General features: G+C 40.8%; 1 pseudogene; it reads left to right on the top strand.

Moving 5' to 3' along the window:
• The first annotated feature begins 3,011 nt into the window (after nt 1-3,011).
• LOC113178401 (zinc finger CCHC domain-containing protein 14-like) lies at nt 3,012-16,942 on the top strand (annotated as a pseudogene).
• Nucleotides 16,943-26,955: the final 10,013 nt, after the last annotated feature.

Genomic DNA, 26,955 nt, shown 5'->3' with positions numbered 1-26,955 from the left:
TGAGAAGATAAAACAGACATGCCATCCCTCTTCTCCCTCTGAGAGACGGAAAAACTGGTTGCCTGTCTTTTTTTTCCAAGAAGCAAACTTGCTTTCTATAAGATCAATGGATGCTTACTGTATCAGTCAAGATTAAAGCCATCCCTACTGTGCAGCCATGATTCTAGCCTATAAAATGTTACACTCAAAGAGGAGTTGGGGCTTGTCTCCACCCTTGCTGCTGCTGTCACTCTCTTTTTTTGCAGAACAGACTTGTCAGATCCTGATAATAAACCAGCTTCTTATCCCAGGTGTGTGTGATTAGTCCTGCACAACCATTGTATCTGGTTTTCAAGCTCTTAGAAAGTGGCTGCTATTACATAGAGATGTATATATGGGTTGTATCCATACATTAACTTTCCTCTGTATTTCTATGCTGTTAAAATATTACTCTTCCTTCACATTCAAGTTCACATGTTAGCTCCTCATTGAAGGTTTCCATGACCTTTCAAAAGTAGGAAAACCTGGGCCCCATAGTCTGGCAGTGTGGTCCATCTGCTGACTTTGTTCAAGGCTCATTCTTTAGGGCCTCCAGTTGCCCTAGTGCACCTAGATGAGGTTGGGCTGGGGAGGCTCCCAGGGCCACTCTGGCCTGGCAGTTGAACATTTCACTTTTGCTATGGAGTGGGCTCTTAATGCTGAGCACAAGGCCAAGTCCTTTAGCACTCACTCCTGCACACTCCTGCATTTTCATTTTCTCTCCCTTCTTCAGGACCAGCCTTGATTTTCCTTGCTGGCCTTCTATGAATATGTACAGAATGGAGCCAGAGATAGATAGCTCCCATGCCATCTCACTAGGGGTAAGATCTACACAGTGTGTGCCCATTAGGTAAGAGGATAACAAGGGGAAACTTGGGGTGAATTTTATAATAGTAAACTTCCTGAGCAGGGAATAGGATACAACTCATTCTTTGTGGGGTTGCAACTTCAGTCACCTGGCAGGCTGTGGAGTAGCTGCCCATGGGTCAGGTGCCATTTTTTGTTCTGGTGATGGAGCTTGCTTCATTCACCAATATATATTTATTAAGCACCCTACCATGTGCTAGACCCCAAGTCATCTTTTTAGTGTACAGTGGTGAACAACAAAGGTTTTACTCCTCCCTAGTTCACTTCATTTAGTTGGGGAAATGTCACCAGAGCTTAAGATGATAGGTTTGAAGGAACCAAATAAGGGCCAGACATGGAAAGTAACAGACCTCTATCTACAAGACAGTCAGAGAAGGATTAGAACTTGAACAACAGGGAAACACCCTAGTGTCAAGCAAGAGAAAGAATGTTTTCCAAGCAAAGGGGTCATTAGAGAACAGATCTCCCAGAGCTTTAGTGGCCAGAGTGGCCATTGGGATTTTTATTCTCTGGGTGTTGGGGGAAACTTTGGCTTGTGTTCATTGGAAAATGTTCTGATTTTGGTGTGGGGAAGATTATTCCATGTCTCAAGTGTGGACAAGGTACACACCAGGATATCTCTGGGACAACCTGTGTATGTAGTGAAAGAATAGCTTCAAATTTCAAGTCCTGGCAAACCTGCAGGAAACCATCTATGAGCATTGTGTGAACTAATCAATGCTGGAGACCTTAGGCTGGGAAGCCCAGTGTTAAGAACTTCCAGGTGAAATCCATTAGTTTGAGCAGCTCTAATCTCTGATGGAGAATCAAGTTTGAAGAATTACACCAGCAAACTTTTATTTCATTATCAGATAAAAAATATGCAATGGTGGCAGATACCTGTAATCCCAGTGGCTCAGGAGGCTGAGGCAGGAGCATCATGAGTTCAAAGACAGCCTCAGCAAAACAACAACAACAACAAAAAGGCAAGGCACTAAACAACTCAGTGAGACCCTGTCTCTAAATAAAATACAAAATAGCGCTGGAGATGTGGCTCAGTGGTTGAATGCCCTCAAGTTCAATCCCTGATATCACACAAAAATAAACATATAAACTCTTCAAGTATATTCTTTGTGTTCATGAAAGTTATAGATTTAGCAACATTATGCAGCGTATTCCACAGTTGAGCTCTACAGCTGCAATATGCAATGATAGGAGCTTTGTGAAGCTCTCAAGATAGTATATATTGTAAAGTTACTATTAGGAAGGTAGGTTCAGGAAAGATGGTGAAACATATGTTTGCCTAGCAAGAGAGTTCCCTATTCCCAGGAATTGTATGCCTGAGATCAAGGTTGAAGCTGATAAGACTGTGGCACAGAGCCACCTGATACAGGGCATTACCACAGCAACTGGGCATCCTCTACTTTGTACAGAAACTTCCCCAGGCACTGAGCATGCCACAGCCATGAAGACATCAGACTCATCCTAATCTCAGACACTTGCCACAGCCCAGCTGGCTGGGCAAAATAACCGGGGGTGGGGTGAGGGGGTGATGAGCAACATTGTTAGAGTCTGTAAACAAGTAAGGATGGCGCCTGGCATTTTGCCAGAGGAAGTGGTTTGTGAAGTAACGCCAGCGAGACATTAAGTGTGGAGATTCCTTATTGGTTGACTGCTGTATCTAGTTTATGTTAATTAAGATAAGCTGTGTGGAATGTATAAATACCTCTGTTGTCCTACAATAAACAGCTCCCACTCCTGCTGTATCAATCTACACAAGTTGTTTGTCACCCCCCGGTTATTTTGCTGCAGCCGGACTGCGGCAGACACTGTTCTCCCATTCTCTGTCACTGCTCTCCACAACACCTGACAAAAGTAAGCACCAATAAAAGACTCCTCCCACAGTGAAACCTTGTACTCACTGGTCCTTTTGATCTGTATTGCTATAAATAAAACACATAGGGGCTGATTCTGTGTTAGCACCAGATCCTTCTGGTAGACTCAATCAGTCATGCCTCTACTTTAAAAACATTCTTGACTTTTGTCTTTATTTCTGATATATTACTTTACTTTGAGAACTTTTATTTCACAGCTATCCCATCCTTCTGATGGGTATGCATTCCCTTACCCACAAAGGATGTGAGTGACACAACCCTTCCCTTCTGAAAGTAAGTGCCATGGTAGGCTGTGTCTTGAAGGGCTTTGTGTGGAGTGGCCAGCATCCCATCCTCCCAGAGCTGAGCCAAGCATCACTTGCAGCCCTCATCCAGTACACCCTTTACCTTGCCTTACTGCTCCCACACCAGAGGTGCTCGCTCAGTACTGGTCTACCAGGCCCAGGAGGACACCCCACCTGAAATTCTTTTATGTCCTGTGGTCTTCAGGCCCCTCAGCCCCAGGAGCAAAACAGAATTTTGGATTAGCTCAGGAATCTGAACTCACACAAGTATTACCCTGTCTTTAAGCAGCTCACCTTGGTGAATTTTTTGAGCCTTACTAAATATGAATTCCTCATTATGAGGGCAAAAAAATATATATATATAAAGACTCAACTGGAGCTGGAAAAAGGGAAGTCAGACTCCTTGGGCTGAACTTATTGGCCTTGACCTTGTTATCCAGCTGTGGACTGGCCCTAGTGTACCCCACCAGACACGTTGGGCCGTGCAGAGTTGGTGTGGTGGCAATGCTGCAGATCTGTTGCTGGTGGAGATGGATGGAGTTGGAGCAGCTTGTAAACAGGATGCCCCAGGAAGGCAGATCTTCTTAGTACTCCAGCTCTTTCTCCAGTCCCATGGGTGTGCTCACAGAGGTGTGCTCAGACAGCTCCAAGGAGAACAACATATTTGCACATGGGCACTTGGAGGGTTCAGATAAGGAGAAGTCTGTGATGCTCCTGAGTCACTTCACTGAGAGCTCTGCCTGACCCATGACCCATGTATTACCTGTGCAAAATGAGGCTGGCTACAGCCCTTGACTAGCAAGCCATCACCATCTGCCCCTATAGCTCTTGCCCACAGCCTTACACCTGCCACCCAACTGAATGCTGAGTTGTGTGCACAAAACTGACAGACAAGGTGCCAACAGGAAGTTCCTCTCATCCTCTGTGCACTAGTGGTTTCTTTGGAATAAAAGGGGCAAATGGTCTGGCTCCAGGAGTGGTATTAAAGTATACAAGAGCTCTGGTAGTGCTGTGCTGCTCAACACCTTGCCCTCATTCACACCCCATCCCCCTGTGCAGGTCCTCTCCTGACTCTCCGAGAGCAGCTCCATGTCATACACTATCTGCTGTGGGCCCTTGACAAAAGTTGTGCCTGCAGCCACTCTAGACATTGTGCTGAAGATGGCACGGCAGATAGCCCTGGTAGTCCAGACCACCATCACAGCTGCCACCATGATGCCCAGTACTGCCCTTCACATGGCATTTAGCATTCTGTTTGTTACAACACAGGCAACAAGGGGTTAGCAGCTAAACAGCATCTTCAACAAAGTTCCTTTGGACTTCTCTCCCCCACTCTCCTGACACTGATGATCCCTCTTCCTCTCCCTCCAGACTACAAACTTCTTGAAGGGTGATTTAAACCATTTCCTCATGGCCTAGCATAAGTCTCAAATGCTATCTTAAGATTTGTTTTGGGATAAATGAACTTCTTTTGAAGACCACCCATACCAGGCCCTCTTTGAGCAACATAGTGTAAGGCAGCAGGAGGAAAAAAAGAAACTTTCACCAAGCACATTATCCTAAGGTGGCAGTGTTGAAGGGAAAGGCCCTGACCTGCAGTTGCTACAGGTGTGATGCAAGCAGAAACCTGGAAGGAATAAATTGGAGGAGGGTGGCCATTCTCAAACTGGCTGCCTGTTGTCATCACCTGTGGGAAGTTTTGCCTGTCCCCTCCCTCAGGACTCACCCTTCCATGGAAAGCAGAGTCTCTGGGTGAGGTCCTAACTCTTCAGTGATCTCCTGCAACCTGCTGATCCTGGCTCTAATTCTCCCAAATCTGTGTTCAGTTGGCATCCTGGTAGCTTAAAATTTACTACTGTGTGATATTTCTATCACATCAATCGGAAAATTCAACAAATTGTAAATTAGTTCCATCCCCATTTTTTCCCCTGGTTATAGGTGGCACCTAGCTATATTACTTCTGGTTTTTAAAAAGCTCGCCAGATATTTCAAAGGGCAGCCATATTGAGGAGCTTCTATCCAAATTATTCCCCTTTTGGTCTGAAGTGTCCCACTAGAAAATATCTGTTGCCTACTTCCTGCCTTTGAGTTAGTGTCATTGCATGCTACTCAGATGGCCTCTATGGAACCCTTATGAAGTACAGAAGACAGAGTAGATTTGTGGTTTTGTTCTTAGTTGTTAAGTTTCTTTGTATACAATTTAATTTCTTTTAAAACTGGTCAAATCTCTTTCAGTGTCCTTTTAGGGTTGAATCTATGGAGACAAGCAAACTTAACGAAGGAAATGGGGGAAACTTGAAGTAATGTGCAATTAAGAACCCCGATTGTCCCCTTGTGTGATTGTAATTTCCCATTTGGAGGCATAATTATTTGTGGTGTAATCCGGTGGCAGAGATCTGATTTTAGACGAGTGAGCTCCACCCATCCAAGGGTAGTCTCACAGGTACCATATACTGGACTGATTTTCTTGCATCAGAAATACCTGCAACCAGATGCACAGCTCTATTCCCCTCTCAGGCTGGATGAGTCACGTTTTGCTCTGCACAGTAGACTGCAGTGTTAACTTAAGTAAAACTGCCATCACCACCATGTGATGCAGGAGTTCAGCTAAACAAACTTGGACTCAGTAAACCCTGAGGTAACCAGAAATCCTAAAGACAGAGAGAACCACTGAAATGTAGAAATTCCACTCTTGAAACTGGTGCTGGGCTCCTAGAGAACTTCTAAAGCAAAAAGGTAACTTTAGTCTGGCTAAGAGAAGGCAGAAAGAGGTTGAAAGGGCTTTTTAAAATTGTATTGAGGATGACAGTCTAATCAGGATATGTTCCAGGATGACATCTGGAACAAGAGGCACATTTCAGTACATACTGCTTTGGACTGTCTGCAGGAGATAGATTGTCAAGGGCAACTTACTTCAAGGGCTCTAAACTGATTTCTGTAAAATCTTTGTTGTTCAGATATTATCCTCTATAGTGTTAACATCAAATTCTTCTTAAATATTTTTTGTCTGAAAACTAATTGTGATTAGGATAAGTGGAAAATTATCAACTTAAACATTGACATATATTGTGCAGGAAAAAAAATCAATAGAAACCTCTCAAGGATATTTTTGTGTCAGTAAATGGACTTGAATTAGATGCTGACTAGATCACAGAGGGGAGTTTCTAATCCCAGCTGCTAGAGCCTTGCAAATGTGACTTGACTATCCCCTCTCATCAGCCCATAGGCAGTGGGCCACAGACCGAGTAGCAAGTATATATCTACTGCAAGTTTGGCCCTCAGGGAGAAGCATCCTTTCTGCTCCATCCACCTGCCATCAATAGAGAGAAATTCAAGATTGTATTTTCTTAGTTTTTGCTCCTATTTCCTTTTTCCCAGCCTTTCTGCTCTCCATATAATAATAAAATATCTCTTGGTGCAGTTTTACATATCATTTTATAGTGTTATAGTCTCCACTGAATTTTTTCTAAAAGAATATCTGATATCCATTAAATTTTGTGAACCAATTTTCTCTGCAGAAACTATTGTTTTCTCTTATGTTTATCTAATGAATAGAGCACAGTGTTGAAATAGACTCTTGGAGAAGAAAATACTATAAAAAATGAATATGATCATTTCCTTTATTTTCTTGAATTTTACTTTGTAGCAAGCAGGAATGCGCCTGAATCATTGCCACGACTTGCTTCAGGTCTAGGGAGAACCTCAAAGCTGTGCTTCTGAGGCAACTTTCTCCTTTCCACATCCCCATGTTAAATAACCAGTTAAGACCAAAAGTGTCTGATCAATTCCCATTCCCTTAGCCTGGCCTTCAACAGCATACATCAGCCCATCTCCCTGTTGCCTTCTTGCCAACCTCGTTAATCCTTCAGTATTTCTTACTTCAGCAGGCTCACATTCTCTGTGTGTATTATACTTTTCTTATTTTTACAGAGCTACACGATATAAACAATGCCAGTTGCTTTCACTCAACAGGGTTTTGCAGCTCAGTCATATCATTGCATGTCTCTTGAGCCCATCCTTTGAATTGCCAGGTAGTATTCCACTATGTGATCATTCCATAATTTGTTTATTCATGCTTCTACCAGAAACATTTGGGGTTTTTCCAGAGTTATGCTATTATTAATATAACTACTATGAACATTCCAGAATGGTCTTCCATGGGCATATGTTTTCATTTCTCTTGGATAAGTTCCCAACACTGTTATTGTTGATTTATTGTATTGGTATATGTTTGACTTTATAAGAAATTATCAATTTTACAAAATTTATTTTGTTCTCTCATTAGTAATTACAAAAAAAATATAGTAGATACATATCCTTTCTAACATTTGGAATTGCTACTCTATTTATTTATTTATTTATTTATTTATTTATTTATTTATTTAATACCAGGCATTGAACTCAAGTGCACATAAATTATAGTTGATAAATATACTTTCTAACATTTGGAATTGCTACTTTATTTATTTCTTTATTTATTACCAGGCATTGAACTCAAGAGCACTCAACCACTGAACCACATACCCAGCCCTATTTTGTATTTTATTTAAAGACAGTGTTTTCCTGAGTTGCTTAGTGTCTCACTGTTGCTGAAACTGGGATTGAACTTGCCATTCTCTTGTCTCAGCCTCCTCAGCTGCTGGGATTACAGGCATGTGCTATTGCTCCCAGCATATTTAATTTTAATAAGTTATATAAAATGGTCTTCTTGTGGCTCTAATTCACATTTACTTCAGGCAAATATGATTATCTGAAGCTTAGTTCTTACCCAAGCAGAAGTTCTAAGGTCATAGCCATGAGGAACGAGATTTAGATTCAGCATACTCTAAAGGTTGCAAACGAGAGGTGAAGGAAAAGGAAACTTGTTAGTACTCAAATCATGAAGTGAATAGCTTCTGGATGGCATCATGAGATAAAATGCATACCAAGTGTCAACAACACATCCTTTCCCTTTCTGTGACCAGCACTGTTACACGCATGCATTCATATACCTTCCACATGTTCACACAGGATACATGTTATATGGCAGGCTTTAAATCTTTCCTCACATAAATCTGCAGTGATATAATCTATAAAGAAGGACCTAAAATATGAAAACTACTAGTAAAAAGTGATTAAATATAAAAATTAAAAGAAATATGCTCTACCAAATATTCAAATATTCTATGGCATACTCATACTTGCAAAGGGAGACCTACAGGAGCTAAAATCTACTTCATTTATTAAGCTAACATTGTCAGAATTATATGCAGTTCCCCTTCAAAAAATGTAAATCCAGAATTAATTAATAAACAAATTAACTACAATTAAGCTCGTCAAACTGCATGTACAGAATATGTTGAGAATAGTGAAGTGGTATACTATTTTCTTTAAAAGTTCATTATGATGTCTATATCTCATTATGTGCCTTACTAAATAAATTTTAAAATTAAATTTGATTTTCAAATTGTAAAATATTTGTCTTAAAGAAAAAGCAAATATTGTACTCATCTATTTTTAAAAGTAGAAATGGGAAAGCCAGGCTCGGTGGCACATGCCTATAATCCCAGCAGCTTGGGAGGCTAAAACAGGATGATCATGAGTTTAAAGCCAGCCTCAGCAAAGGTGAAGCACTAGGCAACTCAGTGATAACCTGTCTCTAAATAAAATAGAACATGGGGCTGGGGATGTGGCTCAGTGTCTGAGTGCTCCTGAGTTCAAACCCTAGTACCCCCCCCCAAAAAAAGGGAGTTGTTGCAGTAATTCACGTGCAGGTCAGCATGAGAAAGAAAGAAGAAGCAGAGCAAGCAAAGTAGTAGCAGAAAAAATCCTTTATTCTATACAAGCAATCTTTTTATAGTATTGTGAACAAAAAAGGCAGCCTTCCAACAGCAATAAATCAGGTCTTTCAGCTAATTAAACATAGCATACAGAAATTTAATTTCTAATCAGAAGTGACCCACTTCTCATGGCTAATCTACTTTCAGCTTGGAGCATGCTTAGCTCTGCTCTTGTTATGAATAGATAATAAATTTTTTCTCAGTGCCCTCTTAGCCCACTTGACAGAACATCATCCCGTTTGCAGGCAAGTCCTCCCAAGGACAGCAGACAACTCGTTTTCCATCATGTCCACTGTTACCTTATCTAAACCTTGAAGGAGCCTCTTGTATTGAGTAGGCCCTCCCAAGGACAGCAGACACCTCGTTTTCAAGCATGTCCGCTGTTACCTCCCTATACCTTGACAGAATATCCTGTTTGCAGGCAGACTCCATCAAGGACAGTAATAGTAAAGCAGTCACATTTGATTCTCTACAGGATTGAGCAATATAATGGGTAATATGTCTCATTTTCATTATAGAAAAAAGACAAAGTGAACAAGTAATCACAAAAGTGAATAAGAAATAAGAGATGGAAATAAGAATAGGTGGGTCAGAAATGGATAAGACACCTGGGGTTGTGGCTCAGAAGTAGAACACTTGTCTAGAAAGTGGGGGCAGTTGGTTCAATTCGCAGCACCATGTATAAATGTATAAAATAAAGATAAACCTCCATCAACATCTGAAAAATATTTTTAAAGTGGATAAGACAGGGCTGGAGGTGGTGTATATATTCCACACAATGTCTGAAGCTCTAAACCCAGCACTGAAAAAAAAAAAAAAGATAAATACGTTCTCCTATCCAGAGTTAGCTGGAGAAAAACACTGATGAATCAGACCAAAATGGTGGATGTGGTCATAGGTAAATCTGAGAACAGGAACAGAGGACACAATGATTAGAAGCCAAAGAGCAGTTAAAATCATCTTGGGAAATCATGTTAATATAATAAAGGAATCAGGGCTATCAGAAGATTCACAGAATGCCATTGGATTTTGAAACACCACTTATTCATCCCAATTTTCATTGGTTCTTATACCTATTACAGAAAAATCGCTGTTTGCTGTCTTTCATTTTGTGAGTAAACATATGGGAAATGCTCATATTTCATATTTCAGAGATTTATTTTGGAAACTCAGATGTGTAGGTTAAATTTTATATGCATAAGTACTCTGACATCTAGAATTCTGACTACCTTACTTATGTGCTCCTAAAAGATTAAGATTCAAACATTTCATAAAGCATTTTGTCATTCTGACATTTAAATAATTTAACAGTTTTTGATCTAGTTAGCTCCCAGTAGAGAGAAGACACAGTGCAAATCCCTTAAATAATGTTAGAAGAAACATTCAGAGATAAGTAAGTCAGCACTCATCACATTTTACAACTGCTCTTTGACAAGCTATTTCAAAGAGTAAGATCCATCAGTCTGCTTTAAAAGAAGTCTTGCTCCAAGTTAAAGCACTATCATCAACACAATCACATTTTATATAGTACGTGCCAGAGGCCTCAGAAATTTGATCAACAAACAGAGCTATTATTCCACGTGTCTGAAGTCTTGAAGAATTATGTATATAACTCACCCATATATAGAAGACACATCCATTACAACATCAATCACAACACAAGAAAGTTCATAAGACTGCATATACATGGGGGTACTGTCTGCTGCAATGTATATATTGGGTGAAAATATGAAAGAGAAAATATTTTCTAATACCTGAATTCTTGAAAAAACAAAATTGTGGAAGTATTCAGTATCTTTTAAGAATCAAAGTTAGCAAAAAATCAAAGACCATAAATTATTAAATAACATATAAGGCCATACAACACAATACCAAAACAAAAATAGTAATTGTTTCAGAAACTCTTCTATTATCAAATAATAAAAGTTGAATTATATCTCTATTTTACTGACATAATTGCATATGTTAAATGTTTTTCTTATTCCTCTTTGATTAAGTGAATCATTTCATAGATATCACCAAAAAATTTAACAAAAAAATTATCCAAACTCAAGCTATAATTATAATCCATCTCTGATTTGAGTGATCATGCTACCGGAAATTTCTTATGTGTGCAATCAATATAACACAAAAGATTTACAGTTGATGTCAACATCTAGCATAACACAAAAGCCCAAGAAACCACTGAACACTGAATCCTTTCAAATTAATGTTTGGAAAATATAATAGATACATATTAAATTTACTGGGATGGGAGAAGTGGTACTTTTTTCTTAAACTTAATCTTCAAAATAAGAACACAAAAATATAAAGCTAAGATTACATTTGGTGGCTGGGTGTGGTGGCATACATCTATAATCCCAATGGCTCAGGAGGCTACCACAGGAAGAGCAAGAGTTCAAAGCCAGCTCAGCAACTTATTGAGGTCTTAAGAAGCTCAGGTATCTTCTCTCTCCAAATTAAATATGCAAAAATGGGCTGCAGATGAGGCTCAGTGGTTAACTTCCCCATACCAAAAAAAGCTCCCCAAAACAAACAACAACAACAACAAAATAGATTACAGTGGGAGAAGAAAGGAGGATACTTTTTAGAGGAAGATAGTTTGAATTTATTTTTTAGAATGTTTTAGTTGTAAATGGACAAAATACCTTTATTTTATTTATTTATATGTGATTCTCAGGATGTAACCCAGTGCCTCATATGTGTGAGGCAAGAGTTTTACCACTGCTCCACAACCTCAGCACTGAATTTTATTTTTTAAGCACTAATTTCCTATAAATGATTTAAAAACTTAATCCAGGCAAACTAGAAGTCAAAAGAGACTTTTTGCATGGTTTTCTAGGGGAGTTCCTAAAAGCTCTTGGACCCTGAGGCCCAGAGAACATTATTGAGCTTATAGGGAAGTCACCATAACAGACTCACGATAAGGTAATTACTACATTGAGTTGCTCCTCTGCTTCCCCTGTAATCTGTTACTATCATTAAGAGAACATTTTCTTGGTATGTTTAAATGCTCATTTGAACCAACATCATAAAAAATGAGATGGGCAAAGGTATTCCTTATAAGCTTATAGAAAGCAAATTCAAAATCTTTAATCTTAATTAGCAGATGATATTTAACAGTAGTTTCTTAATTAAATAATTATAAATAAGCAATACTTTCAACTATTTCATAGAAAAAGGATGCAAACTTATACAATAAATCCACCTAACACAAAGGATAGTTTCATAAAAGTAAAGTGTTTTAAAAACTAAGATACATTAGAATCAGTCCAGACTTGAAAGTGTACCACATTTATAAAAGACCCTTGCTACTAATAAAGATAGTATGAAAATTCAAGCTAGACTTTAACAACAAATATAACAAGAGATTATTTGCCTAAGGCAACTGGAGGTTGTGGGTGGGGCAAAAGCACCAATGGATACATGTCACATGAATTCAATTACCAGGAAAATGTGAAAAGAAAGAAAAATAACTTCTCAATTTCACCAGGCTTACAAGATAGCGTGGGATTCAACAAAGAAGAGACCGGAATATTTCAGAACTAGGAATGGGCCTATCAGTAACAGAAAGCTATGAGGTTGTAATGAGAGAGATGGGAATATATCTTCAGGGCTCTCATATTGAACACACATGTTGTTTTTTAAGGGAGGGATCTCATTTCAAATATACATATTTTTACCTAACATGGATTTTTTTTCTAGCCCAGCATCTGCAAGGTCATCACTGGCTCTCTGACAAATATTCCTCTTTGTTTCTATTTTGTGAGAATCAGACAGACCAACAACTTTGGGAATAAATCCCTCAAAATGCTTGTCTGGCTTAACTTTGTAGGCTTTATTTTTTAAAAAAAAATATTTATTCATTTCAATTGTACACAGTACCTTTTTTAAAAAAATATTTATTTTTATATGGTGCTGAGTATCAAACCCAGGGCCTCACACGTGCTAGGTGAGCACTCTACCTCTGAGCCACAACCCCAGTCCCAACTCTGTAGACTTTAGCAACAGTAATGTGAAGTCTTGTTGAAGCCTCCCTGTAGTTATCCTGTAAGTCAGAAAAATTATTTTATAAAAAGAATCTTACAAAAGGCAAGGAATGAGTTAAGAAAGTGTCACACTAACTCTTTCCCCAACCACAGAAAATATATTACACTATTTATTCAGAAATATCCAAACATCAAATATACTAATAGTTAGTTCTTCCACTTCTTAAGATAAAAAATTAAAATGCCAAATTAATGCCTCAAATTTTAATACTGATAATATAAAGGAAAGGGTAAATGAACAATTCTTCCAAATAGTTTTTAAAGCAGTCCCAGCTCTGCCATTTATTAGATGTGTGAATTTAAACAAGTTGCTTAACTCTGATTTCTGTTTACTCATCTATAAAACAGGAATTACAATATTAACTTCACAATGTTGTGAAGATTAAATTAGATCATGTATGTGAAAGTTCCCAGTATATGCTCTATTACTCAGAATGCATTCCTAAATAATATATCAGCTATGAAAAGTAAGATTCTTAGGAATAGGGACATGTACCATTCATATGACTACCTGGCACACAGTAGGCCCTCAATAAATGCTTTCTGGACTAAATTCAATTTGGACATTCAAGAAAACTAATAACTCTAGTATATATTGACTCAGTTCTTTCTCATTGTCCATCTTATGTTATGGGCACTGACAGGATCTTTTTGATAAGTTGTAGTACTACTATAATAGCTAATAGTAATGTGTAGCAAATTTTACTGGAAAGCCAATCCTAGGTGCTTATTAACTAGGGCTCAGGATGTAAACTAAATCTCCTAACCATCTGATTCTTTCAAATTGCAATGACATGCCTGTTCCAAAAGCACCTCTGCAATTGCATCAAATACTGTTATGGAATCTGCTGGTAGAGAAATGAGCTGCAAACAAATGACAATTAGACAAACAATTTTCCATTGTTTCTACATATTTTTGCCACCAGGGAAGAGAAGTAAACATAATTATTTCTAACTACCTGTGCATCAATAACATATATAAATGTTCTTGTTCCCCTAAATACAATCTTGCTGTCAAAGGTTGGGTCAAAAAAGTCCATTGGCCCAGGAAAATCCCAAATCTGGAAATTCACAAAGTAGCTATTGGAAATGTCATGTTTATAAATCTTGTTGGTGCTCTCCAAATAGAATGGGTGACATCTTGTAAAACACTACCTGCTAGGAGAAAAAAAAATGTTATGTCTCTTCAACTTCAGAATTTAAATTTAAAACTCCATAATGGATTAACAATAGAAAACTTGATCTTTTGGCATAAACAAACAAACTAACTAACTAACTAATGTAAAAACTGAATGTTTATAAATGCATTGGTACTATCTTTTTACTTATAGCTAAGGAAAACAGTAAATAATTTTCCATTCAATCTATTTTAAAGCTGAAACGTTTTATCCTATTTTCTCTGCAATATAATCAGTACTAGCATTAGCACTCTATTGTACCCACATTGTTGTTGTTGTTTTTGGGGGGTTGTTTTTTGGTTTTGTTTGTTTGCTTTTATTGGGGATTTAAACTTGCCAAACTCTAATTTAATATGATGAAACTTTTGTAGCAAAATATCCAGAAGTTTTGATCATTCAAAAATCCAATGCCTACCCCAGGATCTGAGGAATAATAAACATGAAATATTTCCTCATTAAATTTGCACTCTTGTGGAAAAAATAAACAAGGAATGTAATTATACAGAAAATGTCCAAAACATGAGGGGGACTTGTGGGAGCTGATAGGTTAGATAGGCAACTCTCTTGAGAAAAGAAATGGTAAATGCAAATATTGAGAATCACAAAATTCACAATCCATACAATCATAACATAAAATTAATTTGCCTCACCGTTACACTGTAGAAAATAAAATGATTTCCAAGGTTTTGTAACAAATGGGAGGAGCTAAAATCAGTTTGCTGCAAACCTATCATAAGTACCCCAAGTCTTTGTAGAGGTGAGAAGAAAAGTAAATAAAACACAGTAATAAAGCAAATTCAAGAGGGTACTTTTTAAAAACATCACAACTATGAAATATCACACAGACTTTTTTTTGCATAGACTTTTTCAACAAAGTGTAAAGGGGGAAATACTAGGTGTGCACAATAATAGTTTAGAAGTTTGTTTTGTGTGTAATGAGGATGAGAGAAGTCAACTTTGCCTTTATTTTCCCCTTTACCAAACAGTATATAGTCCTCCATTCCTTTCTGACAGACCCAAAGTGAAAACAAATGGACAAATGTGTATCTGCAAAACATTTTCAAAGTTTTCAAAGATGTTTCTAACTACACATCTATAAGGTGAATACCACCAGTAACTACACTCACCAGGTCACTAGGATTTAAATAGGTGGAGTGACAGTACCCAATTCCCATAAGTGTTGGAGCCAAGACTCCTCTGGAGTAGTAAAGTATTCAAATGCCTGGTGCCTTAATCAAAACCCTTTTGGACCCTGCTCCCTGGGGCTCGGCTGGGAATCCCTGCAAATTCAGGGCACCTGAAGCGAGCCAGGACAGGAGATGGAATCCAACAAGTTCTCCTAGTGAGATCTGGAGGCTGTGTTTCCCCTTGTCAATGCCCCACGGCCTGTGTCCCCATGTGACGTTTCGGTCTGTCTCCAGTCAGTTTTGCCAGAGTTCGGGATCCCCGTGCATTTGGCTCCATGCCCACTTGTGGGAGTGTGAGAGAAAGTGAGCTGTGACCCGGGTGTAGGCCAGCACGACCATCACCCTCCTCTGTGCCTCCAGGTAGCGGCCACCTGGGACACTGAAGGGGAGCCAAGGGAGGACAGAAGGACCCAACACCACCAACTCACCCTCTGAATGGAGGACTTGCGGCTGTGCAGCATCCCCAAGAGCAGAATCCTCAGCTTTGAGCTGTTAGGGGTCCCCGGGGGACCGCCACCTCATCCTTCTCTTCTCCATTAGAGAAGAAGTCCTTTGGGAACCAATCCACCCAGTTGGAACTACGTGTCAGGGGCGTCTCCTCCGCCCCATACTGCAGGGACACGGTGGCAGCAACCAGAACACCACCGCCTGCGCCCTGACAGGCCAGGACAGACCAGGCGGTGCCACCTCTCCCCACTTACCCACACGCCTGCTTCCACCTCCGCCACCACTGCCGCTGCCACAGACCTGCCTGCCGGCTGCCTCTGCCTCCCACTCGACTGCTGCCGCAGTCACCTGTATACTGCTTGCAGCCACTGACGCTGCTTCTGACCCGCCTGCATTGGCCGCCGCCTATCCACCTGTAGCCACCGATGAAGCCCTGCACGCCGCCACCAAGGAAGCCCTGCCTGCCGCCGCCCCGCCTCCTGCTGCGGACGCCAGGCCGCCTGACGCCCACGCCCCGCTGCCTACTGCCATGGCACCTCTCTGCCTGCTGCCACCGACGCCCCGCCTCCTGCTGCGGACGCCAGGCCGCCTGACGCCCACGCCCCGCTGCCTGCCGCTGTGGCACCTCGCTGCCTGCTGCCGCCAACGCCTAGCCTGTCACCGCCTCCGGTTCTGCCACCACCGCGGCCGAAGGCCGGCTTCCCGCCACCTCCGTGGCCCCGCCTTCTGCTTCCTTTGCCTCGCCTCCCGCCACTGGAACTACCGCCCCACCTGCCGCCAATGCTGCCTCCTCAGCCTTGCGTGCCACAGCTGCCGCCGCTCCACATGCTGCAGCGCCGGCTGCTGTTGCCGACACCACTGCTGCTCCACCTGCACCTGCTGCCTCCAACCCGCCTACAGCCGCCGCCGCCGCAGCCCCACTTGCCAGTGCCCGGCATCCCGCTGCTGCCCTGGCGGCCAAGGCCCTGCCTCCCGCGGCCTCAGCCCGGCCTCCCGCCACCTCTGCTGCCGCTGCCATCTCCGCCCCTCCACCTGCTGCCTGAGCCGCTTCTTAGGAGCTGTAAGGAGCCTTGCACATGCCCGGAATCGCCTGACTCGTGGCAGTGGGGCTGGGATGAGTATTCGTGAGGAGTGCGGCCCTGCCTTGATTTTTTCAGAGCTTGGTCCCTCTGCCCTTGGCCAGGCCCTTGACCACACGCACCATGGTCCTGCCCTGTAGCGCAAGGCTCCTCACAGTGTCTCTACACTCTTCCGAGCTCTTGAGAGCACCCCACAACGGGAGATGCTTTCTGGGATTTTGGGGAAGAACTGATTGTTCTGCTTCTCTAATTATACTCGTGGAACCAATAATTACTGATGCCTTGATACTGAGTATCCAACAAAGGGCTTGAAACTGGAACTGATTTGGACCCTACCTGCCCTCAAAACTGCTTTAAGATTAAGAGATGTCGGACCTCTGAGAAAATTGCCTCCACAGATTAAAAAAGAACAAAAATAATTAGAAAGCAAAAATTCCAGAAACTTTCCTCAAAATCAAAATTCTAGAAACTCTCCAAAAGCAAAACTTGAAATGACTACATCCTACATAACACCCTAAATGCACACAAGTGAAGTATTGTGTAGGCACTCTATTGGATGTTTTATAAGTGGTCTGGAGATGATTTAAATTATATGGGAGGTTGTAGGTAAGTCTTATGTAAAGTGTATCCCATTTTATGTGAGTGTTGAGCTTCCACAGATTTTGGTATTTGGTTAGGTGGGTCATGGAACCAAACCTACACAGATACTGAGAGACAACTTATGTTGGTTCAAAGAAAATCTGATATTTCAGAAATGCAGAAAGTCAAAAGCAGAAGCCCTACTTCATTTTTGGGACCTGTGAAGTACATCTTTTCCTAACTTTTCGTCTAAGTATTGAAATATGTATGCGTACATGTGTTGGCTTTTCTACAAATATATTTATCATTTCTATCTCATCCTTCCATTTGGGTCTTCCATTATCATGACAGTGACTGTGTGTGAATGTGTATGTGAAATGAGTCTCATTTCTTTCTTTCTGTTTTTGGTACTGGGGATTGAACTCCAGGGTGCTTAACCACTGAGCCACATCCCCAGCCTGTTTAAATATATTATTTAGAGACAGGGTCTCACTGAGTTGCTTAGGGTCTCTCTTAAGATTCTGAGGCTGGCTTTGAACTCTTTTTACTCCTGCCTCCACCTCCTGAGTGGCTGGGATTACAAGTGGGTGCGTTTTTAATGGTAACATAGAATTTCCACATATGCATGTGCCATAATTTTGTGATCGATATCCTATAGGTGAATATTTGGGTTATTTCCCAAATTTACTATTACATATAACAGTGCACACTATTTGATGAGATACCATGTGGTTTCATTGGGTCAAATGGTGGTTGCATTCCAAGCTTTCTGAGGAATCTCCATACTGCTTTCCAGAGTGGCTGTACCCATCCAAATTGATTTATTCTAAGCAAGTGTCTACCCATGTCCTTTAAGTTTAGAGGCATGGGGTTCTGTTTCCAAGGATGTCATGCCATTGTTTAAAATTATTGTTGAAACTCCAAATATGTGTAGCTTTTCATCCACCCTTCCCACACACAAGTAAATAACTATCACAGTATCTCACTGGATCTCCAGTGCCCATGCCCATATGTGTTTGCAGCTGATGGCAGGGTTGAAGTTTTGTGGCAGAGATCAGACAGCACAGGCTCAGAATATTTCTCTCTTACTCATTTCCGATCCTTTTATCATTGGAGATGGAGCCCAGCAGCCTGCTTGAATCCTTAGGTAGTGTGAGCCTAGAATATCGGTGGCATTATTTCTCCTCTCCATTAGGCACCAATAGTGAAAAAGCAAATTGGGAGCACACTTATAGCATCTGCAGTAAGTCTGAAGTTTGTGTGCATCTGTTGGGCTGCAGTGATGAGATGAATCCTCTTTGCTAATATATGACTTGCAGCTTGAAGCCTCCCCAGTCTCTGGATTATAAAGCAGGTTGCTCTGTGGGCAGCCTTTCAGCCAGAGAACACGTGGAACAGAGCAAGGGCGAATCCTGGGAATGCAATGAGCACACTGGAATTTTTTTCCTTTCCCTTTTGGTGGTGACTTTAGCTAACAGCTGCGTCAAAACCTGGCTGATTCCATAAAGCCTTGCAAGCAAGGGCTGCTAGAAATGAGAGCACACTGAAGTATGTCAGCAAAAGAAGAACAAGGGGCTGCTCTTGTAACATGCACTCTAGTACCTTGACCCCTCTCCTAAAAAATATAGTTCTCAGTCAGGCGTGGTTGTGCATACCTGTAATCCTAGCGGCTCTAAAGGCTGAGGCAGGAGGATTGCAAGTTCAAAGCCAGCCTCAGTAAAAGCAAGTCCCTAAGCAACTCAGTGAGGAGACCCTGTTTCTAAATAAAATATGAAAAAGGGCTGGGGATGTGGATTAGTGGTTAAGTGTCCCTGGATTCAATCCCCTGTAAAGGGGGGATTTTTTGTATATGCTAATTATATAGAATAGTGGGTTTTGTTGTGGTATATTTGAAAATGCATATACCATAACTGTAGCATAGACAAAGGGGTCAGAGGGAGAGACGAAGGGGTGCAAGGGGAGGGTACTCTGAATGAAATATATCAGTCAGACTATCATGAATCCTATAAAGAAAGAAACTTTCAAGCCTGCCACTGAACTAAGACTCTGTCTACCACCAACAGATGGAGCTTATGTCATGTCCCTTTGGCTTGGAAACAAATATTTCTTAATACCTTTTCAGAACCTAACACATAAATTGAGACTGAAATAGAAGACAGGAACTTATTATACTTGATCATGACCTGTTGGCATATCACTTAAGATCTATTGATTCCCTTCTTCTATAATTCCATAGTCATAAAGAAAATTGGAATCGTTTTGTTAAAAGCTAGAATGCTAGGTAGTGCTTGCCCTGGAGAAAATGTACCAGAAGTTTGTGCCTCAAAGGAGTGGAGTGGAGTTACAGCTACAAACCTGTTTTCTCTGATATCCATTTCTAGTAAATTGTTTTCACACTATCTGAGCAACTCTTAATTAATTGGTAAAATGAATTTCTGAGCAGAATTTTACTGTGGTCTGATAAGCCAAAAAATCCCCTCTATTCACCCCTCACAAACACTGTTTAGCATTTTGACAAGGATTCTCCCCTCTTCAAAGTTGAAGAATGATTGTTGTTTTTATTTTATCAATCCACATATTTTAAACAAGTTTTTTTTCCTGATTTGTTTTATACCTGAAATTGAACCCAAGGGAACTTAACCACTGAGATATATCCCCAACCCTTTTTCTATTTTATTTAGAGACAGGGTCTCACTAAGTTGCTGAGGCTGGCTTTTAACTTGCAATCCACTTACCTCAGCCTTCACAGCTGCCGGGATTACAGGTGTGCACCACTGCACCCAGCTAAACATAACTTTTTAATTCCACTTCTACACATGGGTGTATAAAGTCTATGTGACCTCAACTGATGTAACCTGCAGATTAGCCATGGAATGCTAAAAACAAACATGATTGTTGTCTATTTAAGCAAATGTTTAGATGGGTTATCACTTTTCACAGTTTGTCCTTGATTAGCATATACAGTTTCAGCAAGAATCTTGAAGTTTCTGATGTAAGTTCTTGCCATGAATTTTTATTGGTGGGGGCAGGGATAAGAGCTGGGATTTTAACACTAAAGCCTGCTGTCTGTTGTGTGGATAATCCCCATTTTTTTTTTCTTTTGCATTTGTCTGTGCAGATGACATAAAACATTTTGTGAATTGGAAAGTATGATCATATCCCCCTCAGGTTTCATTGAGGCACAGATTCCTAGTGAATCTAGTTTGTGCCTGCACTTTTTGGGGGAGGTGAAGTATTTTTGCTCTGAAGGATGCTGCAGCCACTTTTCAAGTGAGAAAAAAGTCATCTCTAATACATGTGAAATTTTTCATTACCTAAGAGGAAGGGAGTTGGAAGACAGCCTTTTCTTTTTCTTTCTTTTTTTTTTTTTGTTTTTCTTTGGTTTTTTTTTTTTTTTTTTTTTTTTGTACCTAGGATTGAACTCAGTGGCACTCAACTACTGAGCCACATCCCAGCCCTGTCCCTTTGTATTTTATTTAGAGACAGGATTTCCCTGACTTGCTAAGGCCCTTGCTAAGTTGTTGAGGCTGGCTTTGAACTTGCTGACTTCCTGCCTCAGCCTCCTGGGCTGCTGGGATTACAGGCATGCCCAGCTAGGGAGCAGTTTTAAGTCACAGAGACATTTGATCTGCATATTTGTGTGAGTTAGTGTCTTACTAGAGACATTTTTACAAATAGTTTTTAAGTTGTAGATGAACTCAATATCATTATCTGGTTTATGTATTTTTATGTGGTGCTGAGGATTGAACCCCAGTGCCTCACTTGTGCTAGGCAAGCACTCTACCACTGAGCCACAACTCCAGCCCACAAATTAATTTATTAAAGCTCAGCTTTTCCTCCTGTCAAGTGGAGTATTACCAATATACTTCACAGGGTTGCAAAAAGGAGTTAGAAAAAGTGCTTAGAAGAATATATTCTCTATAATCCTTAGATGTTGTGATTAATGTATCATGCACAATTTCAAGTAGCTTACATCATAAGACACAGCTAAAAATGGTGAAATGAATATCTCCTAGTGGTAGAAAGTGGTAGAAAAAGCACTTTGACACATTCTGGAGTCCTGATACATTCTTACTCTCGAGTCCTGATACATTCTTACTCAGATCGTGAATGGGGTTCTGTGTGCCCCTCCTATGGTCCATGATGGTTTTGCTAGGTTTGTATCTGGTAGGAGTACAGGTAGAGCAGTAGATGACACAGCCTCAGGGCCAGGCTGTATTTATCCACATTATCTGGGAAAAAAAACCCTGAGGTTCCTGGGGGAGGAAACAAACACTAGCTCATAAAGTTTGGTGGTACTAAGCATGATTCCAGACAAAGAAATTCTCCCCAGCTAGCTGGTGACAGATTCCTGCTTGCTCTTCCTTTAAGTTAAGAGATGAGCAGAGGTTGATGGGCAGGGAGTGGGGGTGAGTTTGATTCTTCCTCATGGCTTTATCTTTGTGAAATAGGTTAGGGAGATTGTTATTTGGACCTTCATGATATTTCTGTACCCTATAATGAGCGATTCTGTGCTAGACAGATTGATAGCACTCCATAAATAGAGATGGCCCCCACCTTACAATGGGTTGACTTAAAATATTTCAACTTTACAGTGATGTGAGAGCAGATCTTGGCAACCACTCTATATTTTTTTTTAACTTTGAGTTCAATATTCAGTGAATTCCATGAGGTTTACCACACTGTGTTATAAATTGAGCTCTATGCTGGGCACAGGGGTGCACGCCTGCACCTGTAATCCCAGCAGCTTGGGAGGCTGAAGCAGGAAGATCACAAGTTTGAGTCCAGATTTACCAACTTGGCGAGGCCCTAAGCAACTCAGTGCAACTCTGTCTCTAAATAAAATACAAAATAGGGATGAGATGTGGCTCAGTGATTGAGCACCCCTGAGTTCAATCCCCAGTACCCCCTCACGACAAAAAGAGGTATGGTGTCAGTGATTCTGCTCTGCAGTAGACTCACACCACTGGACTTTGTTTAAGGCAAGCCAGGCTGAGATTTGATATTTGGTGGGTTAAGTGTATTGAATGCATTTTGAATACAATGTTTTTAACCTCCTGTGGGCATCCTTTTATTGTAGGTTGAAGAGCACGAGAGTATTGGTTGGTGGGCTGAGGATTGGGGGGCAACCTCTAAATGTTTATGTCATCTATAGAAAAGCAAAGAATTGAAATAAACCAGTCTGTGCTTTAGTTATATATTAAAAATTCTTGATGTGCCTTATGCTGGTAAACATATAACAAATTATTGCTGTAATGACTGATAACACTCAGTTTGGAATTGGGGAGACATGTTAGCATATGACTCTTTGGAGCCAGTACAAGCTTATAAACTCACACAACTAATTAATACCACTTGTGTGCTGGGGTACTGTGCTAAGTGGTTTAGGTATATTTGTTCATTTAAACATCACTGTAACTTGTTTTTTTGGTACCAGGGATTGAACCCTGGGGAACTTAACTATAGAGCCACATCCCAAGCTCTTTTGTTATAACCACAGAGCCACATCCTCAGCTCTTTTTATATTTTATTTAACAACATGGTATTGCTAAGTAAGTTGCTTAGGGCCTTGCTAAGTTGCTGAGCTTGTTTTAACTTGCAGTCTTCCTGCCTAAGCTTCCAGAGCTTCTGGGATTACTGGTGTGTCACCATGCCTGGCATAGAACCTGTTTTGAAAGGAGAAAACTGAAGTTCATAGAGTTCAAGAAGCTAGCCCAAGGTTACATGGGTTGTAAGTGACAGAATTTCCATGGGCACCCACACAGCCTGGTTTCAGGGTTCATGCTGTGGACTCAAAACTATACTGTCACCTCTCAGCAAAATTTCAACATTGCTAATTTGAAGTTTCCTTAAGTTAGAAAAAGTCACACAAGAGCACAGTCTAAATCAGAGCTAAACTTGACTAAATCCTTTGCTCTGTCCCATTTGCAAGCAGGTGCAGCTGTAGGTGGGGGAAATAGGTTCCTTCCTCCCTTTGAGAGTCCAGAATTACCCCTTAAAAGCCACACACTCCTCCTGGCTGTGTTTCCTCTCCCACAGGCATCCCTCTTTCCCGAGACTGTGCCAAGCATACATCACTCTCTTCACACAGGAGTCTCCAAGGGCCTCCAAAAGCATAATTAAGTTTTACCTATGGCTGATTTTCTCCCTGGAATCAGCCACTGTGGAATTCTGAGGAACCAAACACTTGTCTTTATCACATTGTTTACTCTATATAAGCCATTTTTTTATTCTTATAACAGGGATTGAACCCCATGGTGTTTAACCACTGAGCCACATACCCAGCCCTTTTCTTGTATTTTATTTTGAGATAGGGACTCACTGAGTTGCCTAAAGCCTCACTAAATTGCTGAGACTAGCCTCAAAGTTGCCATCCTCCTTCTTCAGCTCCCTGAGCTGCTGGAATTACAGGTATGCACCACCCCCCTAGCACATCCCCAGCCCCCTCCATCACTCAGACACTCATACTCCACCCCAACTGTACACTTTTGAGTTATTTCTCAAGCTACCCCCTAGGGCCCTCTTCTTCATAGGAGTGCTCCTTTTGTCACCAAATAATGTAGATCAGTGCCTTGAAAATGAAAATGTCTTAATTTGAAGATTATTTTTCCTTTCATCATTCTAGGCAAAGAAATGGCATTTCTTCTTACTGTGAGCCATCAGGATGCTGCAATGTAGGAAACATTCTTTGTTGATATTTTGTTCTCTCAGTGGGATCATTGTAGATATTTCTGCCACATCGATCTGGGTTGTGTTATCCATCTGGGATACACTATGTAGGATGGACATGTTCAGGAAGAAAAGGGCAGTGGTGTCTAGGGCTTATCTCTACCTAATGGTGGACCGTAATAGTGGCCTGAAGCAAAGTGTAGAGCTATTGCGCTTCTGAAGGGTGCATAGCTGCCTATGGATTCACCTGTGACAGTTTCTTACCCTGCAGTGTACAGGGTAGACCAGGCACACTGGTGCATGCCTGTCATCCCAGCATCTCAGGAGGCTGAAGCAGGAGGATCACAAGCTCAAAGCCAACTTCAGAAACTTAGTTAGGTGCCAAGCATCCCAGTGAGACCCTGTCTCTAAACAAAATACAAAATAGTGCTGAGGATGTGACTCAGTGGTCAAGGGCCCCTGAGTTCAATCCTGGGTTACCCCGTCCCTCCAAAAAAAAAATGAAAAAAAGAGCTGCTGGAAAGGGTTTGACATCTTTCTCACTCTGGGTAACGTGACTGTCGTGTCAATATTTTAGCCTCACATCAGTGATGCCCAGGCAGCTTTATCTATTGATGGTCATCTTGCATGCCCCCAATTGTAGCATGTCTTCTGTCTTTTGCATAGCTCAGTCCTGCACCATCAATGCTACTTGATGTTGATAGTGACCATGAAATAATAAGAAGGTCAGACGTGATCTAGGTGGGTACATGCACACTTGGTGGCTAAAAGTTTTCATGGCTCTGTGTGTATTCATAAAGCACTATGAAGGTGTCAAGAGCATTGATTTTGAGGTTACAAATTAAATCTGGTGAGTAGGAAAATTTGCACACATAGAAACTATTAATAATGAGGATTAAATGTCTCTCTCCCTGTGTGTGCAGCTGGAAAGAGGAACCACTTTTGTGATGCAGTGAAAAATCCCTCACCTACCAATTTATAACACTTTAGCTTTGGCTATATCTCCAATTTTTCTTATCCTTCTTTAAAAAGGAATGATACCATACGGATTTATGAGCATTAAAAAATTTGATGACCTTAGCACAGTAGGTACTTGATACATATGTGTGTCCCCTGCATAGATAGTATTATTTTGGTGGATGTGGGTGGTGGTGATGGTGACATGAGCCTTGGAGACATTGAGCATCAACCTCAGCATCCTAATATTGAAACGAATAATGTTTCTGGGTATTCTGGTTTATTTTCCACTCAGTACATACTATAATAACTATTTGGAAGACTATTGTGAGCATTCAATAAAATATCCTGCTGGATAGATTTTGGTCATCTTTGAATCCCAATACAATTGGGAGCTGTTTCACAGTCATGGAACAGTATAGATGTTGCTTATCATTTTCCTTCTCATTTTAAGTATCATCTAGGATATGTAATTTTTTTTCAGTATTTAGGTGGAACCCAGGGCCTTGCATGTGCTAGGCAAGTGCTCTACCACTGAGATGCATCCCCAGCCTATTCTGATTCTCCTTCCTCTTATTATTATTATTTTGAGACAGAGTCTTCCCAAGTTGCTGAGGCTGGCCTGAAATGTGTCATCCTATTGCCTCAGATGCTAAGATTATAGGTATGTGCCACTGTGACCAGCAAGAAACACAAGTTATTTTTTTGTACCAGGAAATGACCATAGGGGGCATTTTATCCACTGATCCACATCTCCAGTCCATTTATATATTTTATTTAGAGACAGGGAATTGCTAAATTGCTTAGGGTCTCACTAAGTTGATGAGGCTGGCTTCAAACTTTCAATCCTCCTTCCTCACACTCCCAAACTGCTGGGAATACAGGTGTAAACCACTGTGCCTGTCAGGATATAGAAATTTCCATGGATGTTATCTTTCCATGAGAATTTTAAAGTTTATCATTACTTGGCATATTATAGTTCTTGTTAATAGTGATTATCAATATTTTGTCTTATGCCAGTCATTCATGATAGAGTTGATTTGTCTGTGGAGAGACATATGGCAATGTTTTGCTTGTCATAATTATGCAGAGGTGCTACTATCATCAAGTGAGTAGATGACAGGGACACTTCTAAACCTCCTGCAATGCACACGCCATGCCTCAGAATGTGAATAGTGCCAGGGCTGAAGCACTCTGCACTAACTGCAAGCTCCTTGGAAGCAGCACTGTGTCCTACTCCCTGTCCTGAGCCCTGGCATGGATCCCTATCAGATCTACCTTGGGTCCTCAGATACCTCCTGAGTTACATAGTCTACAAATACACTTAGCCCCTGGGTTTAGCATTTCTGCAGATTAGCTTTGTGACTTCTAGATTTTAGGATTCATCCACAGCCATTTTTAATATTTTATTCAGGACAGGGTCTCACTGAAGTGGTTAGGGCCTCACTAAGTTGCTGAGGCTGGCCTTGAACTCATGATCCTCCTGCCTCAGCCTCTTAGATGCTGGTATGACAGGTATGTGCCACCATGCCCATCTCTCTTCTGTTTTTATTTTACATTTTTGATGACAGAGATTTAACACTGGGCCTTGGACATACACATATAGCATACACTATAAATATAATTTTATCCTCTTAAAATATTAATCTCATAATATCACAGACATTAGGAAAAAAACAGTATAAACACAGCTCAAAGCACTGTCCATGGACTGCCCTCACTCTCAAAACTGTTGGTTCCCAGGCAAGCAAGTACAGAAATTGAGAGAGTTCAGAAAATTGGGAAGCCATGGGCCAGTGCTTGGTGGTTTCTGTTCTCAGTAGGTATCTGTCTTCACCATATTCAAGAATATGAATTTCTTTTACAATGTATGACCTTTTAGTATTTAAACTTTGAATAATAGTTAAAATTGTTGGATAATTTAAAGACATATTTTTCCAACTTTTAT

The sequence above is a fragment of the Urocitellus parryii genome, unplaced genomic scaffold (genome assembly GCF_045843805.1).
Source record: "Urocitellus parryii isolate mUroPar1 unplaced genomic scaffold, mUroPar1.hap1 Scaffold_48, whole genome shotgun sequence".
Classification (NCBI taxonomy): Eukaryota; Metazoa; Chordata; class Mammalia; order Rodentia; family Sciuridae; genus Urocitellus; species Urocitellus parryii.
This window is presented reverse-complemented; position numbering and strand designations above follow the sequence as displayed.